The sequence below is a fragment of the Amblyraja radiata genome, chromosome 10 (genome assembly GCF_010909765.2).
Source record: "Amblyraja radiata isolate CabotCenter1 chromosome 10, sAmbRad1.1.pri, whole genome shotgun sequence".
Taxonomy (NCBI): domain Eukaryota; kingdom Metazoa; phylum Chordata; class Chondrichthyes; order Rajiformes; family Rajidae; genus Amblyraja; species Amblyraja radiata.
The window spans coordinates 32,958,185-32,977,143 of record NC_045965.1 but is presented as its reverse complement, the minus strand read 5'-3'; positions in this window follow the sequence as shown (position 1 = coordinate 32,977,143).

Genomic DNA, 18,959 nt, shown 5'->3' with positions numbered 1-18,959 from the left:
ACAAATAAAAGCCTGAAGGGAGGATGACCTATCCAGGGTCTGCCTCAATGCTGTCAGCTCAGCAGTCATCAAGGTAGAGACAGACGTTTAAGTAATGAAGACATAGGCTTTAACTCTTAGGTAATACAACTTCTGCATTCAGACACATACTTTTCATACTCCTTATGTACACAGCAGGAAACCAAGTAAGAGGCATCCAAATATGCATTGTACACCAATCAACTTCACAGCCATCTCAATGCGTACGCAGATGCACACTGAGGACCATAATGCCATGGAAGTAATTATACACAAAGTACTTATATTTAGTGATCAGATATCAAAGTTTCACTCTAAATTAATCTCAGTCAATGTGTGTTAAATTGGAGAAACTATAATATAACAGGATCTGTAGTGTGGCTCATACCCAAGGTTAAAGGTCAGATTCAGGTTAGTTTATTGTCACAAAGATAAGGGTACAATGAAATTCCCTGTTCATATAAACCTCATAGAGTAAGCAGTATACATGCTAAAGTTAGATAAAACAATAAATACGGTGATAAATGCAAATTAGCTGAATGGCGCAAAGTTTGTAGTGTGATCTGGTTGTGCAAAGAAAATACTGGAATGCAAGAATGGAATAATCGAATGAGTTAGAGTGAAGTATGTGCCAGCAACTCTGGAAACGGGGCAAAACAGATGATTGTTTCAGGAGTTTGGGAGCAATGCAGAAGAAGTTGTTTTTAAGTCTGAATGCCTCCGAAAAGGCAGAAGTGTGAAAAGGAAATAGTCAGGGTGGGAGGCATTCCTGACAATAATTCCAGACTTCCTGATGCAACGCCACGTGAAGATGGACTGGATGGAAGGAGGTTAGGAGCGAGTGATGGACTGGGCTGTGTTCAGCACTCTCTGCAAGTTCAGGTGGTCAAGACTAGAACTGTGGGCGGCACAGTGGCATAGTGGTAGACCTGCTGCCTTATAACACCAGAGGCCCGGGTTTGATCCTGATAATGGTGCTGTCTGTATGGAATCTGTACATAATTCTCCCAGTGACCACATGGGCTTTCTTTAGGTTTCTCCAGTTTTCTACCACATTACAAAGACGTGCAGGTTACAGATTCATTGGATTCTGTAAATTCCCCCTAGTGTATAGGATGCGAAAGTGGGATTGCATAGAACTAGTGTACAGTTGATCAATGGTCGAAGTGGACCTGGTGGGCTGAAGAGCCTGTTTTCCACACTGTATCTCTAAACTAAACTAAACTAAACTATGACAAAATTATTTCCATTGAGTTTGAGGGAATTCAAGTAGTAATTAAATAGTTGGAATAAACTGAGTAATGATCAAACTTGAACACTAAAAATGGTGTGAGCTGTAAGGGTGGGTAAAGTCTTAAACCGGGTGGTGCCACCAATGGCTGCCCCGCCAACAGTCTGTTTTGTTCTTTTCCTTCTTTGTTGTTTTAGTATGTGTTAAATGTATGTTTTCATGTTTTCTAGTTTGTTTTGTGTGGAGGATGGGGGTGGAGGGTTGGGGGAAACTTTTTTTAAACTCTCACCTCAATGGAGATGCGATTTCTTTCCTTATCGTATCTCCGTTCGCATTGCAGCCTAACATCGTGAAGCTGGCAGACTCTGCTGGAGACCGACTTCGGGAGCTCCAACTGTGGGAGCTGCAGACTTACCATCGCAGAGCTGGCGATCCCTTTGCCAGGGATCCACCTCAGAGCTCCAACCGCGGGAGCCTGCGGACGTTAACATCGCGGAGCTCGCGGTCCCTGGTTAGCGATCGACTGCAGGAGCTCCAAGACACAGGAGCTTCGACCGCCCCGACCCCGGAGCTTCGATCACTCTGACGTGGGAGCTTTGATCGCCGGCTGCGGGAACTTCAATTGCCCCGACTGCAGATGGTTCGACTACCCCGACTGCGGGAGAATAAAGAGGGAAGAAGATTAGACTTTATTGCCTTCCATCACAGTGAGGAATATGGGGAATCCGCTGTGGTGGATGTTTATTTTGATTTGAATATTTTGGGTTGCTACTGAGAATAAGAGAGAAGTGGGAGGAGACCAATGTTTCGGGTTGCAAGAATTAAATGAGTTAGTTAAATAATTTACAGGGAAATCAACATTGCTTCATCACATTTAAAAATATACTAATACTAGGTCTTCCTCAACAAATCTGTAAAGAGCTAAGATAAATATTCCTGTTTCTTTTTCAATATTATTGAACATTGGAGAATACTGCCCCCTCCATAACTGCACAAGACACAGTAGAAAGGCCACAGCACAATATAACTGCAGAAGGATTGCCATGGATATAATGAGATCTGTTGAGAGAAGATATAATGTTCAACAATGACAGCATAGTTCACTGGATGACAGATTGAGTTTTTTCAGAGGTTATGCCCAGCTACAGTTGGGATATTAAAGTATCACTGGTAACAAGATTAAATCTTTTGTCCTCTCACCCTCATTTAGATTTGAATAAACAATGCTAATTCAGAGCTGACAGTCCTTGAAGCTGATTGCATAAGCTACAGTGTGTAATTGCAATGAATATTATTTTAGTTTACAGAACTAGTTTATGTAATTATTTTATGCATGTTTTTGAAGGAGGGGGGGGGGTTGCCATTTTGAGCAGGGAAGCCAAACGACCATGCACAGAGAGAATATTCTTGGGGGATCATCCAGTGAGGCTATATGGATAGATCCGAGAGACAAGAAGGGATGAATACACTGATGGGAATGTATTATAAGCCTCCCAATAGTCAGTGTGAATTAGAGGAGCAGATGTGTTATCTACGGAAATTGTAGATAACAATAAAAAATAATAGGGTAGTATTAGTGGGAGATTCCAACTTCCCTAAAATACGACATATTGTAAAGGGCTAGGATGGGATTGAATTTGATAAATGTGTCTAAGAAAACTTCCTTCATAAATATATAGAAGGACCTACTAGAAAGGGAGCGACATTTGAACTCCACTTAAGGAACACGATGGGGCAAGTGACTGAAATATCAGTCAGGGAACGATTGGTGACCATATTTCCATTAGTTATTAATTATTTATAGAGAATAGGACTGGACCATAATTTCAGATCCTAAATTATGGCAAGGCAGAACTTGAGAACATTAGGCAGGAACTTGTAGAAGTCGATTAGAAAAGTCGGGTTCCAGCCAATGGAACTGCAGGCAAGAGGAATTTTGGAATCCTCTCCCCATTTAGAAAATAGTCTACAGCTTTATTCCTACCAAAGTGCATGACTGGTCCATGCAGAACACCACTAATCACCTGCAGCCATCCAGAAAAGACCCCTTTCCCCCCACTCTTTGCCTTCTGCCAGGCAGCCAATCTTCTATCCATGCTAGAAACATAGAAAACAGGTGCAGGAGGAGGCCATTCGGCCCTTCGAGCCAGCACCGCCATTCATGTGATCATGGCTGATCGTCCCCTATCAATAAACCGTGCCTGCCTTCTCCCCATATCCCTTTACTCCACTAGTCCCTAGAGCTCTATCTAACTCTCTCTTAAATCCATCCAGTGACTTGGCCTCCACTGCCCTCTGTGGCAGGGAATTCCATAAATTCACAACTCTCTGGGTGAAAAATATTTTTCTCGCCTCTGTCTTAAATTACCTCCCCTTTATTCTAAGACTGTGGCCCCTGGTTCTGGACTTGCCAAATATTGGGAACATTTTTCCTGCATCTAGCTTGTCCAGTCCTTTTATAATTGTATATGTTCCTATAAGAATCCCCCTCATCCTTCTAAACTCCAGTGAATACAAGCCTGGTCTTTTCAATCTTTCTTCATATGACAGTCCCGCCATCCCAGGGATCAATCTTGTGAACCTACGCTGCACTGCCTCAATCACAAGGATGTCCTTCCTCAAATTAGGAGACCAAAACTGTACACAATACTGCAGATGTAGTCTCACCAGAGCCCTATACAACTGCAGAAGAACCTCTTTACTCCTATACTGAAATCCTCTTGTTATGAAGGCCAAAATTCCATTAGCTTTCTTCACTGCCTGCTGTACCTGCACGCCAACTTTCAGTGACCGGTGTACAAGTACGCCCAGGTCTCGCTGTACCTCCCCCTTACCTAACCTAACCCCATTGAGATAATAATCTGCCTCCTTGTTTTTGCCACCAAAGTGGATAATCTCACATTTATCTATATTATACTGCATCTGCCACGCATCTGCCCACTCACTCAACCTGTCCAGGTCACCCTGCAACCTCCTAATATCCTCTTCACAGTTCACACTGCCACCCAGCTTTGTGTCATCCGCAAACTTGCTAGTGTTGCTCCTAATTCCCTCTTCCAAATCATTAATATATATGGTAAACAGTTGCGGCCCCAACACCGACCCTTGCAGCACTCCACTCGCCACTGCCTGCCATTCTGAAAAGGACCCGTTCACTCCTACTCTTTGCTTCCGGTCTGCCAACCAATTTTCTATCCATGTCAACACCCTACCCCCAATACCATGTGCTCTAATTTTAGTCACCAGTCTCCCGTGCAGGACCTTATCAAAGACTTTCTGAAAGTCTAGATACACTACATCCACTGGCTCCCCTTCATCCATTTTACTTGTCACTTCCTCAAAAAATTCCATATGATTCGTCAAGCATGATTTCCCTTTCATAAATCCATGCTGACGGACTAATCCTTTTACTGCTATCCAAATGCCCCATTGTTACCAAATGCCCCATAATTGACTTCAACATCTTTCCCACCACCGAAGTCAGGCTAACTGGTCTGTCATTCCCCGTTTTCTCTCTCGCTCCTTTCTTGAAAAGTGGGATAACATTAGCTATCCTCCAATCCACAGGAACTGATCCTGTGGATTGGAGCTGGTACAAGGTCCCACATGCTAGGCTTGGCTGGAAGGTTAAGTAGTGTGGGATCCAAGAGCTGGCCAATTGGATTCATAATGGGCTTGGAGGAGAGAGCTAATTGTGATTTTGTTTTAGTTTTAGTTTTAGAGATACAGCACAGACAGATACAGCTCTTCCGCCCACCGACCAGCTAACCCCGCACATTAACATTATCCTACACACTAGGGAAAATTGACACATATATCAAGCCAATTTACCTACATACCTGTACGTCCTTGGAGTGTGGGAAGAAACCGAAGATCTCGGAGAAAACCCACTGTGTCACCTCCATACACTCAGCACCTGTAGTCTGGATCGAACCCGGGTCAAGTTCAAGTTCAAGTGAGTTTATTGTCATGTGTCCCTGATAGGACAATTAAATTCTTGCTTTGCTTCAGCACACAGAACATAGTAGGCACTGCCGGCCCTGCAGTCTACGGTGCTTCTGGCTGCGGCGGGGACTTTAAATCTTGACCGCCGGTCTGTGGCCTACAACAACTTAAAGCCATGGTCTCTGGTGAGGAAGAGCCGATCCTGGACTGACTCTGGACTCTGGTCCTGACCACGGGGGGGAAATGGAGGAGGACTGGCCAAATTTTTGTGCCTTCCACCACAGTGATGAATGCTGTGGTGGATGTTTGTGTTACAGTTTTATTGTGTGTTCTTTATTATTGTATCGCTGCAGACAACCCAAATTTCCACCAGCCTGGCTGTGTGGCAATAAATTATATCTATCTATCTATCTATCTATCTATTTACTACAAAACAGATCAGTGTATCCATATACCATAATATAAATATATACACACATGAATAAATAAACTGATAAAGTGCAAATAACAGATAATGGGTTATTAATAATCAGAGTTTTGCCCGAGCCAGGTTTAATAGCCTGATGGCTGTGGGGAAGTAGCTATTCCTGAACCTGGTTGTTGCAGTCTTCAGGCTCCTGTACCTTCTACCAGAAGGTAGCAGGGAGATAAGTGTGTGGCCAGGATGGTGTGGGTCTTTGATGATACTGCCAGCCTTTTAGAGGCAGCGACTGCGATAAATCCCCTCGGTGGTAGGAAGGTCAGAGCCGATGATGGACTGGGCAGTGTTTACTACTTTTTGTACTATTTTCCTCTCCAGGACACTCAAGTTGCCGAACCAAGCCACGATGCAACCGGTCAGCATGCTCTCTACTGTACACCTGTAGAAGTTAGAGAGAGACCTCCTTGACAAACCGACTCTCCGTAATCTTCTCAGGAATAGAGGCGCTGATGAGCTTTCTTGATAATTGCATTAGTGTTCTCGGACCAGGAAAGATCTTCAGAGATGTGCACGCCCAGGAATTTGAAGCTCTTGACCCTTTCAACCATCGACCCGTTGATATAAACGGGGCTGTGGGTCTCCCTCCTACTCCTTCCAAAGTCCACAATCAGTTCCTTTGTTTTGCTGGTGTTGAGGGCCAGGTTATTGCGCTGGCACCATATGGACAGTTGCTCGATCTTTCTTCTATACTCTGACTCATCCCCATCAGTGATACGTCCCACAACAGTGATGGAGTTCGCACTGAGACTAGCTACGCAGTCATGAGTATAGAGTGAGTACAGCAGGGGGCTGAGCACGCAGCCTTGAGGTGCTCCCTTGCTGATTGTTATCGAGGCTGACACATTTCCACCAATACGAACTCCGGCACTGCAAGCGCTGAAAGGCAACAACTCTACCATTGTGGAAGGTTGTTTACTGATTGGAGGCCTGTGACCATAGGCGTGCCGGAGTGGTCGCGCTGGATCCACAGCTGTTTGTTTTACTCATTAACAATTTGGATGACATTGCAGTTAATCTTATTCATAAATTTACAGATGACACCATAATTGGTGGTATAATAGACAGTCAGGAAGGATATCTAAGTTGACATGTAGGTTGAGATCAATTGGGAAAGTAGACCAAGGAATGACAAATGGAATTGAACAGTGTGAGGTATTACGCTTTGGTAGGTAGTTAGTTTAGTTTGTTGTCATGTGTACTGAGGTGCAATGAAAAGCTTGTCAAAGGTGGATCAAAGCTGGACAGGACTACACAATAATAGTATAGTCCTGGAGAATGTTGCAGAGCAGAAAGATCCGGGACTAAATGTGCATGGTTCCCTGAAAGTGGCGAGTCAGGTGGACAGTACCGTGAAGAAGGCATTTGACACACCTGCCTTCATTCGGCAGGCTATTGAGTACCAATGGAACATCATGATGTAACTACAAGTCGTTGGTGAGACCACGCTTAGAGTACTGTATGTGGGCCTGGTTGCCCAGATGTAGGAAGAATGTCATTCACTCAGAAAGGGTGCAGAAGAGATTCACCAGGTGTTACCTGGGCTAGCAGGCTTGAGTTATAGGGAGAGGTTGGATGGGCTGGATCTTCTTCTTTGCTGTATTGGAAGGTGTGAGATGTCCATATTGAGATTTTAAAAAATCAAATGGGATTTGCCCAATATGTCAAATCGGTCAGCATGGAAAAGGTGGGCTGAAGGGTCTGTTTCTGTGTTGTACAGCTCTATGACTATGTTGATATTACCTTCTGCATATCTGATTGTTCTGACCTTGTGAATTCACCCTTATCTGTTTATAGGAACACTCTGCAATTTGTTAATGCGTCATGCGGTTTCACAGCAACATCACTTGCACAGGTACAATTTGATGAATTGAATTTAGGTAGAATTTCGTCCTCAGCTTCTCTGTAATTGAACGGCAAGAAAACTGAATTTTCAATGTTTTCAGTTAGTCCTAATGATAAGGAATATCTTAATGGTTAATTTTGAATCCCTTTATTGTTCGCAGTGTGTTCAATGACCCACTGACTGTTCCGTTGAGGGGGGGGGGGGGTTGCAGCCAGTCTCAGTCTACCCCACGATAGAAGGGGGAGGAGTTGTTTGATAGCCACAGGGAAGAAGGCCTGTGACGTTCTGAACAGTATTTTGGTGAAACCAGTCTGTGGCTGAAGCTACTCCTCAGGTCGACCAGTGTGTCATGGAGGGGATGAGCTGTATTGTCCAGGATGCTCTGCAGTTTGAGGAGCATCCTTCCCTCCAAGACCACCTCCCATTAATCCAACACACACTATTCTTTCATTTCAGTTGTTACTTTGGAACATACGTAGCTAAGATATATAAAAAGCACCCTACTAGATACAAATTTTCCACCCTGAAAATATCACATATATCCCTGCACCTTTTTATTTTATTAATAGATAGTCATCTTTCCATGCTAATATAAAATTCTCATCACCATGGCCACTTGTGGTAAACACTGTGATATTTTTCATGCAATCTTGAAAAAAGAACATATATTTGATCCATGGCAGAGCAGTAACAACATGCAGCAGTGGGATCAGCAAATGCACAGGAGAGAGATGCTGATGTTAGGAATTGAAGCATGGTAATTCATTTCAAGTTGGTGGAGCTGAATGTACCTGATATAACATATGTGTCTTTTATACTACCTCTAAAATGTATTCAGCTGCTTTCAGTGATATAAAGTGCAATGGCAGAGCATGATATGCTGTCAGTACAAAGCACTTACACTATATTATGAATTTCGAGGCAAAGATGATTTAATGAACACATTTGTTGTGCAATGTCTCTGCAACTTGTAATTCTTCAAGGTTGAAACTTGGCTTTGAAAAACAAAACCTTAATTATTTTGACAGATGTGTAAGCAGTCTTCAATCAATGTATACCTTAATTACATATTAAATCATAATTTATGATAACATTTTCTCCCAGTATTGTGTGCCAAAAGTGAAACACTAAACACTTACCTTGACAGGTAAGATGGATGAACTCAGGGCTAGGTATGTGCGACTGGGATGTTGTAGTCATTATGGAAAAGCTGACTGAGAGAGGGACAGAACTGACAACTTAATGTTCCAGCATACAGATGTTACAGATGAGATAGAGGTGGGGGTAAAAGAGGAGGGGGGTGTTGCTTTTTTGATCAGGGAGAATATCATGCCAGTGGTCCGTGATGGCATTACTGATGGTTTGTCCAGTGATGCTATATGGGTAGAGCTGAGAATTATAAAGTGGATGGTCACCTTGTTTTTTTTTGTTTTTTTAATACAAAATGCTTTTATTCAGAACAAACAAAAATACAAAGTAGTAACATGATCAGAGAAAGCCTATATTGGCATTTTACAAAGAAAGTTTCAAATTAAAAATTAATATTTTTATCAATAATACATTCGACCTCCTGCGGTGACCAGCGTTCACGGAAGGCCTCCACAGTCCCCATGGACACCGCGTGTTCCCTCTCCAGGGACACGCGGGCACGGTCGTAACCCCGGAAAAGGGGCAGGCAGCCGACTGCTGAGCGGCCGTCGACTGCCCGGCGAATGGCCATCTTGGCCAGGCCCAGGAGCAGACCGACAGGGAGACCCCCTCTTCCCTCCCGACCCTCCCCCCTCTGTACCGGGTGCCCAAAAATCAATAGCATCGGACTAAAGTGGAGCCAAAACTTGAGGAGCAGCCCCTTCAGATACTCAAACAGGGGCTGCAACCTCTCGCACTCCATGTAGGCGTGGAACACAGTCTCTTCCTCGCCGCAGAAGTGACAAGCGGCGGATGAGTCAGTGAACCGGCTCAAGTACCTGTTGCAGGCCACGGCTTTGTGCAACACTCTCCACCCCAGGCCCCCGATTTAAAGGTGGAGGACTCCCTTGTAGAGAGACCTCCACTGGGGACCACTCCCCTCGTATGGTCACCTTGTCGGGAGTGTACTATAGCCCCAAATAGTCTACAGGAGTTAGAAGAACAAATATGCCAGGAGATTGCAGCGAATTGCAAGACTACAAGGGATGTCATAGTTGGGGACTTTCCCAATATAGCCTACAACTTAGGGCTTAAATAGAAACATAGAAAATAGGCGCAGGAGTAGGCATTCGGCCCTTTGAGTCAGCACCGCCATTCAATATAAATTCGATATGACCATCCAAAATCTGTATCCTGTTCCTGCTTTCTCCCCATATCCCTTGATTCCGTTAGCCCTAAGAGCTAAATCTTCCTTTCTCTTGAATAAAAACAGTGAATTGGCCTCCACTGCCCACTGTGGCATTTGGAGGGAAATTTGTCAAAAATGTTCAGGAAACTTTCCTCAGACAATCTGTAGAGAGCTCTACAAGGGATAGGACAAAGTTTGATCTACTCCTAGAAAATTGGTACTGGCAAGTGACAGAACTGTCCAAGGGTGAGCCTTTTGAGACCAACAACCACTGTTCTATTAGCTTTAAAATAGTTATGGATAAAGAGTGAGCCGGCACACTGAAATTAAATTCTGAATTAGGGCAAACCAACTTTGAATGTATTAGACGGGAACTTGCTAAGGATGATTAGCAAGAGGTGGGCTGTTTGCAGGGAAAGGAATGTCTGTAAAAATGGGATGCTTTTAAAAGGCGGTAACAAGAGTTCAGGGCTTGCATGTTCAGGGCAAGGCAGGTGGGAGTAAGAAAGCTTGGAGGATGAGAGACATTGAGGCCCTGGTCAGGAAAAAAAAATTGAGGCATTGGACAGGTATGGGCAGCTGGGATCAAGCGTATTCCTAGTGGACCTTTGTACATGGGAGATTGTGTCTTACGAATCTGATTTAGATTTTTGAAGAAGGAACCAAAAAGGTCGATGAGGACAATGCCATAGATGTCTAGATGACTTATGCAAGGCAGTTCCTGAGGTTCTTCAGAGCAGGCTGCTCTGGAAGGTTAGATCGCATGAGATTCAGGGAGAACTAGCTGACTGAATAGAGAATTGGCTTCATCAAAAGAAGCAGAGGTTAATGGAGGAAGGTTATTTTTTGAACAGAAGGCCTGTGACTAGTGGGGTGCTTCAGGGATAATGCTGGGCCCATTACTGTGTGTGGTTTATATCAACGATTTGGATGAGAATGTACAAGGCATGATTGGGAGTAAGAAAGCTTGGAGGATGAGAGAAATAAATCCTCTGCTCTCACTCCCCATCCCCCCACTCATAACAAGGGCAGAGTCCCCCTTGTCCTCATCTTCCACCCTACCAGCCGTCACATACAACAGATAATCCTCCGACATTTTCGCCACCTCCAACGGGATCCCACCACTGGCCACATCTTCCCATCTCCTCCCCCTTCGGCTTTCCGCAGAGACCGCTCCCACCGTAACTGCCTGGTCAATTCGTCCCTTCCAACCCAAACCACCCCCTCCCCTGGTACTTTACCTTGCAACCACAGGAAATGCTACACCTGTCGCTTTACCTCCCCCCTTGACTCCATCCAAGGACCTAAGCAGTCTTTCCAGGTACGGCAGAGGTTCACCTGTACCTCCTCCAACCTCATCTATTGCATCCGCTGCTTTAGGTGTCAGCTGCTCGACATCGGTGAGTCCAAGCGTAGGCTTAGCGATCGCTTCGCCGAACACCTCCACTCGGTCCACAATAACCAACCTGATTTCCGGTGGCTCAGCACTTCATCTCTCCATCTCATTCCGAATCTGACCTTTCTGTCCTGGGCCTCCTCCATGGCCAGAGTGACGATCACTGCAAACTGGATGAGCAGCACCTCGTATTTCGCTTGGATAGTTTACACCCCAGCGGTATGAACATTAAATTCTCCAATTTCAGGTAGTCCTTGCTTTCTCCCTCTTTCCCCTCCCATTCCTTGCTCTCCCACAACCTACTATCTCCGCATCTTCCTTTCTTCTTCCCCCCCCCCCCCCCCCCCCCCCACCACCCCCAAATCAGTCTGAAGAAGGATCTCGACCTGAAACGTCACCTATTCCTTCGCTCCATAGATGGTGCCTCACCCGCTGAGTTTTTCCAACCTTTTTTTTTCTCTACAAGGCATAATTAGTTAGTTTGCAGATGATACTAATGTGGATGGTATCATAGATAGCAATGATGGTTATCAAAAATTACATAATAATCCTAATCATCGGGGAAAGTGGGCTGAGGAATGGTTAATGGAGTTAATGCAGATAAGTGCAAGGTGCTGCATTTTGGAAAACCAGGACAGGACTTTCACAGTGACTGGCAGGGCCCTGAGGAGTTTTGTAGAGCAGTGGGACCTTGGAGTGTAGGTACATAGTTCCCTGAAAATTGTGTCACGGGTACTGTATATAGGGTGGTCAAGAAAGTTTATGGTACATTGGCCTTCATTATTCAGGGTAATGAGTATAGAAGTTGGGGTGTCATGTACAGTTGTACAAGATGATGTTAAGGCAGCACTTGGAATATTGTGTCAGTTTTGGTCACCCTGCTATGGGAAGGATGTTGCTAAACTGGAAAGAGTGCAGAGAACATTTACGTGAGTAACGTCAGGACTTGAGGGCCTGAGCTACAGGGCGTGTTCCTTGGAGTACAGGAGGAGAGGTAATCTTATAGAGGTGTGTATAATCATGAGGAGAATCAATAGGGTAAATGCACAGAGTCCTTTACCCTGAGTAATGAAATCGTGAACCAGGGGAAAATGAGAGGGGAAAGATTTATTGGGAAACTGATGGGCACCTTTTTCACACAGAGGATGGTGGATATGAAACAAGCTGCCAGAGGAAGTAGTTGAGGCTGGTACTATAACAACATTTAAAAGACATTTGGACAGGTGCATGGATAGGAAAGGTTTATAGGGATGTGGGCCAAATGTGGGCAGGTGAGACTAGTGTAGATGGGGCATCTTGGTCAGTCTGGGCGTCAGGCTGAAGAGCCTGTTTCTGTTCTGTATGACTCTATGACTATAAACAACGACAGAAATGTTATCAAGGAGATATTCAATCAATGGAGTGCTGAAACTAACAGATGCAATGAGTAACTGATCAGCAAAAGCAGGAAATTAGGTGGTTAACTCATTGAGGACACATGTATATATGCTCCATGCATCCTGCAAAACCACAATGAACGTTGATACCCTGGACTGTCAGAAAACAAGAAGTGATCAGGACATATATAAAATAGGGGAAGTAAACAATGGAAGCTGTGGTGAAAAATAATATAAATATCTATTAGCCTGAGATTCTCTTTATACAGGTGGTGAACATGGACCATTCAGCCTACCATGTTCATGACAACTTTCTTGCCAATTTACACCGTTTAGGATATTAGGACCATATCCTTCGCGCATTACCTATTTAAGAGCATCTCTTTGTCTCCGAAACGTAGTGATTGCATTTGTTTCCACCACCTCTTCTGGAGGTGTGTTCCAAATATCAACAGTTTCATTGTAAAATCCTACTCTTCAGTTCCCCTTTAAAAGTCCTTAGTCTCACCTTAAATCTAATTTTTTATTCCCTTACCAAGGCAAAAGGATTCTTACTGTCTACCCTATCTCTGCCTCCTAGAATTTTATAAACAACTTTCAGATCACCCCTCAGTCCTTTGTTTCAGCAAAACAAGCCAAGCTCATCTAATCTATCTCCATAACTAATGCCCTCCAACCCAAGCAGTATCCCGATGAATCACCTCTGTACTTTCTCCAGCACAATCACACCCATGCTGTTGTGCAACGATCAGAACTGCACTCAATACTCCAATTACAGTCAAACCAGAGGTTTGCACTGTTGCAACATAACATCCCTTTGTTTTAATAATCTGTGCCCCAACATGTGAAGGCAAGTTATGCATTATGCCTTCTTTACTTCTCTATTCACCCATGTTGCCACTTTCGGGAACTATGAACTTGAAAGTCCTTCTGTTCAACAATATTCCTTTGGGTCCTGCTGTTTACGAGATATGCCCTACGTCTATTTGATTTCCTAAAGTGTACCATCTCACATTTGTTAGAATTAAGTTCTATCTGCCCATGTTCCACTCAACTTTCCACCCAATCTGCAGCCAAGGAGTTCCCGTTTGTCTGTTCAACAATTTGTTTATCTGCCTTATTAATCATTCCTTGCATAAAAGTGTTGCAAAAACCCATGCATTCCTCTAATGTGCATTAATACACTCATACTTGCTCAATCTGTTAGACTGACAGTTTTCTTTATTTTTTTGACCGTAGCTTCTCCCAGACCTGACCTTAACTGTATAAGTACCCTGCCAAATTAATTAAAGACCCCTCCACAGCAGAAGTGAATCTTCTTGCATGAGTATTGGACCTGTTCCAGTTTAGATTGCAAAAGATCTATCTCCCCAGAAACAGTGCTAATGATCCAGAAATCTAAAGTCCTCCCTCCTTCATCACCACTTTGGCCACGCAAGTCATCTGACCCTTCATCATTTTCTATACCCTCTGTGAGCCAGAATTAACATGATGGGCCGAGTGGCTTCCTTCCATGTCACATGAGCCGCATCATCTTTTGGAAACTTGCAATCTGATGGAAAGCAACAGTGCTGCCAGCTGGTGGATGACCTTGGCCAACAGCTGGAGGATGGCTGCCATATGCTGGTTGAGGCAAGTTCAGTCTGTGTGCCCCAAAGATGCTGCCCAAATCCGCAATCCTAACCTGGAAGGACACAGGGGGATAGAAATTTAACACAGCTGCTGAACATACTTCGGTAGATTGCAGAGGCTCTCGAACACATCCTTGTAAAGTGCAGCCTTCATGCGCGAGCCCCTTGATCATCCTCTTCAACCCACTCAGCTGATCCATGGCAGGCACCTTAACTGATATTGGAAGACACTTTATAGCTCCCAGAGGTCCCAATGGGAGGACAGGAGATGGAGCAATCGTTCCCGAATAACAATACAAGAGTTATGTGGGCTGTTGCTGGAGACTTCCTATTAAAGAGAGGGGGGCCAAGGAAGATAAATCCAGAGCTTCCTGAATGGCAAAGCAAAATAGAGCAAATAAATGAGCATGTGATAGAGGCCAGTTTCTTAACACAAATGTGGACCAGGCGGATTACAAAATGTTCAGATGTGAATTATAAAAGAAAGTAAGAGAGGCAGAGGTAACAGAGTAAAGGTGGATGTGAAGCATAAAAAAGGAATCCTAAACTATTTTATTGGCATGCAAGCAGGAAACAGTTGTGAGCTGAGAAGAAAAGAAAATATGTGTTCAAGGAGGGAGAGGATGTGGCTGATATACCAAATGAGTAATCTACATCAGTCATTGCCAAAGTAAATGCCACTGCAATGTCAGCAAAGTAAATTATTACTGAAATTCTGAATGGGCTAAAAAATAATAAAAAGGAATAAGAAATTTAATCTGAGAAATATGAACAATGAGAACCTATAATATAATTTAGGAAGAGATCTGTGGACAACAATGCATGGTTCATTGAAAGTGACAGAGCAGGTTGAGAAAAGTGGTAATTTTAAAAGTACACAATATCCTGAGCTTTAGAAATAGAGACATGATGTATAAGAACAGGAAGTCACGACGAAGTCGATGAATCAATGATACTTTATTGTCACGTGTACCTGGATATAGTGAAATGCTTTGTTTTGCATGCAACGCAATAAATCATAGAGTAGACCTCACCTAGGCAGTTGACAAGTAGACAATTTGGCGCCTTAAAAAAGTTCTGGTTCAGCCACAAAGGACTGTGTCCAGTTCTAGTCACCACACTTTAAAGGCTTGAGAGAAGATGGAGTGAGTTTTTCTAAAATGTCTCAATGGATATAACATAGAACAGTACAGCACATGATGCCAAGTAACATGAATATCTTCTGCCTGCATGTGATCCATTTTCCTCAATTCCCTGCAGATTATGTGCCCATTTAAATGCTTCTTAAATGCTACCATCTTATCTGCTTCCACCATCACCCCTGGCAGCACTTTGCAGAATTCTTGCCCTGCACATCTCCCTTAAACTTTCCCTCTCTGACCATACAGCTATGCCTGCTAGCCTTTGACCCAGAGAAAAAGGATCTGATAGTCTGTAGCGACAAATTTTTATATCGTTCAAGAGATTACTCCCTCTAGCCACCAAGTGGACGACATGATTAAGGAGAATGTCGTTATACGCATGTGAACTTTCCGTCAGAGACCTTCAGAGCTTTTTCACAGATAAATCTTCATAACACAGTCTTTTGATTAATAGATTCTTTATCGTTGAAGAAAAACAATAAGGTATTCATCCAACCTTCTTCCGACTCGTACACTATAATCTTCATCGAACTCCAGCATATCGCTTTAAAGGTTAGAAAACTCCTCGTGTCTCCGTTACACTTCGCATGGTCAAAGGGTATGCCTTCCTCATGCTGGTCCAAATCTAAACTAAAACCTAAGCTTCTGTGCAAGAAACCTAGCTCCAAACACGCTCTAAAATATGTCATAAATCCCACCCACAATATAATGGGCAGTCTAAAATTTAAAGACACGTGCCATCATTAATGACACACAAAACAAGCCAAATGGCCACTACATAGTCCACCCATAATTTTATATTATAAATATAAGAGAGGCAGAGATAACAGAGTAAAGGTGGACGTGACGCATAAAAAAGGAATCCAAAAGTATTTTACTGGCAAGCAAGCAGGAAACAGTTGTGAGCGGAGAAGAAAAGAAAATATGCTCAAGGAGGGAAAGGACGTGGCTGAGATACCAAAGGTGACAATAATAAAAAAAGCTTGTATTACAGTATTGCATAACAATGTAATACAATAATACAGTATCAGTGTGTTGATAATATAATAATTAACTACTAATAATAATAATCAATGATACTAATATAATGATTAATTATTATTAATAATAATATGCATGTGTGTGTATGTATGTGTGATCTGACATTTGACAATATATATCATATGATATATGATTTTATAGTTATATACTTCTATCAAGTCTCCCTCAACCTCTGACCCTCCAGGGAAAATAATACATGTTTGTCCAACCTCTCCTTACACCAAATACCCTCTAATCCAAGCAATATTCTGAACTCGCTACCACAGCCACGTGTGTTTACTTGGCACTTGCCTGCGCCTCCATCTTGTGCATCAGGGCTTTCAACCTCCCAGTTCTGTCCCAACCCGGATTACAGATATCAACAGTCAATCCCAGATTACATGTACCAAGTTAATCCAATGCTTCTCGCAGCAGTTCTCCGTCTGGGCCCTGCGTTCCACACTGACTGCAATGTGCCAACACCAATAGGCCCTCATTCTGACTCTCCCGCAGATCAGTGTTTCAACCCAAAATGTCACCCATCCTTTCTCTCCAGAGATGATGCCTGACCCGCTGAATTACTCCAGCGTCTATCTTCAGTATACTGGTAAATCTGTTCTGCACCCTCTGAATGGGAGTGGACTAAAGATATTGGGGCTCTACTCCTTGGACTAGAAGAGGTTGCAAGGAGACGTGTTGGAGGTATTTAAAATCATGAAGGATAGTGGTAAAATAGACAGACAACAATTATTCCCATAAACAGAAGGATCAAGAAATTTGGAATAAGGAATAAAGGTGAATGGCATCAGAGCTAGAGGAAAAAACAGTGAGTGATTAGGATCTGGAATGCATTTTCCAGGGCATTAGTGATGGCACATTCAATTGAGGTATTCAAAATGGAGCTTGAAAAGTATTCTGTAAGGAAAAAAAATGATGTTTAAGAAAGAACTGCAGATACTGGTAAATCGAAGGTAGACACAAAATGCTGCCTCATCCGCTGAGTTACTCCAGCATTTTTTGTCTACCTAGGAAAAAAATGAATATGGGCCAAGTAATAGTTTAATTTGGATTTACAGCATGGAAACAAGCCCTTCAGCCCAATGATTGCACCCACCAATGATTGCACCCATCACCCGTACAATAGTTCTATCCTACATACTAATTAACTTACAAATCTGAATGCTGGAGCACCGGGAGAAAACCTATGCAATCACAGGGAGAATGGAACATTGTCGCTGCTGTAGAGTTGCAGGTGCGGGATTGCAAGTTGTGCAGGTTTGTAGGTTAATTGGCCATTGTAAATTGTCCCTGGTGTGTAGGATAGAACCAGGGTCTAGGAGATAATTAGTTGACATTCGTGTACATGAGTGGCATCAATGTACAATAATGGTTATGATGAATGTAGAAAAATATATAAACTGATTGTACTTATTTTGAGTATTATTATTAAGTATATTATTGAATTTAAAAATTGGAGCACACGCTTAGACACTCAATGCTACTAGAAGGCTAGTGGACAGGACAATGTGATGCTTGCCTTAGTTACAATGCAATGCCTGAGCAGAGACTTCCTTACGTTAAATAAATTGTGGGAGTCAGTCAGTCAGCAGCAAGTCATCTGCATTCTGCAAACGTACTGATTGTGTCCTGTACGCCCAAGCCTACTAAAGCCAGCAGTGTACTGTGTGTGGATTCATGGGGAAAGCAAACCTTGGCTCACTTTCCAGTGTGGTGAAACTGCAAGAATAACAAGAGAGGCTCCAACAGCTTAACAGCAGATTGCCCAGTTGCATGCAATTGGTATATTTGGAAAATGGGGGAAAGGAAAGCAAAATGCAAAAATCCACAAGTTTTAAATATTCATGCTTACAAAGGTTACAACATATCTGGCTTGCTGTTATTTCCTCAGGATTGTAAAGGAAATGTGCCAGGAATTAACTAATACACTGCTGTCAGTTGCTGATGTTGGCATGCATTTTCCATCCTTCTGTATTACAGCTTGCCAGAAGTAGACCAAATATGCCTTTTTGGGGGGTCAAATTCTACATTGTTCATGTTCAAACAAACTTATTCAAGCCACCAGAGTCCAGTATAATGAAGCCAGCGTTTTTCTCTACACTTATGTAATTACTGCATAGAATACAATTCATTGCTTTCTGTATGGTTAACAGCTAGGTTACACGTGGGGTGGGAGATTGCAATCTTCACGTGGTCCACCCTGTTTCGACTAATGCAATCAACCCGACGTGCACAAACAAGATCAAATAGAACAAGTTGACCTACAACTTTAGGCTGTGCACGCCTACGCAGGAAGAAGAAGGAGACATACTTCCACTACTATTGACATCCCCTGCTTTCAGCCTATGCTCTTCTTGATCTGTAATGTGGCTCTAGGTGCGAGTACAGAATGGACTGTTGGGTCATGAAGATGAATGTGCAGTCCCACTATAAACCTCCTGTGAGCTTAGTGAGTACTGCAAGGGACCACCCATTGTTCCTAATGAACTTGTCCCCTCCTCCTTTTTGACCTGATAGATAAATACCACAGCTGGGCAGCCA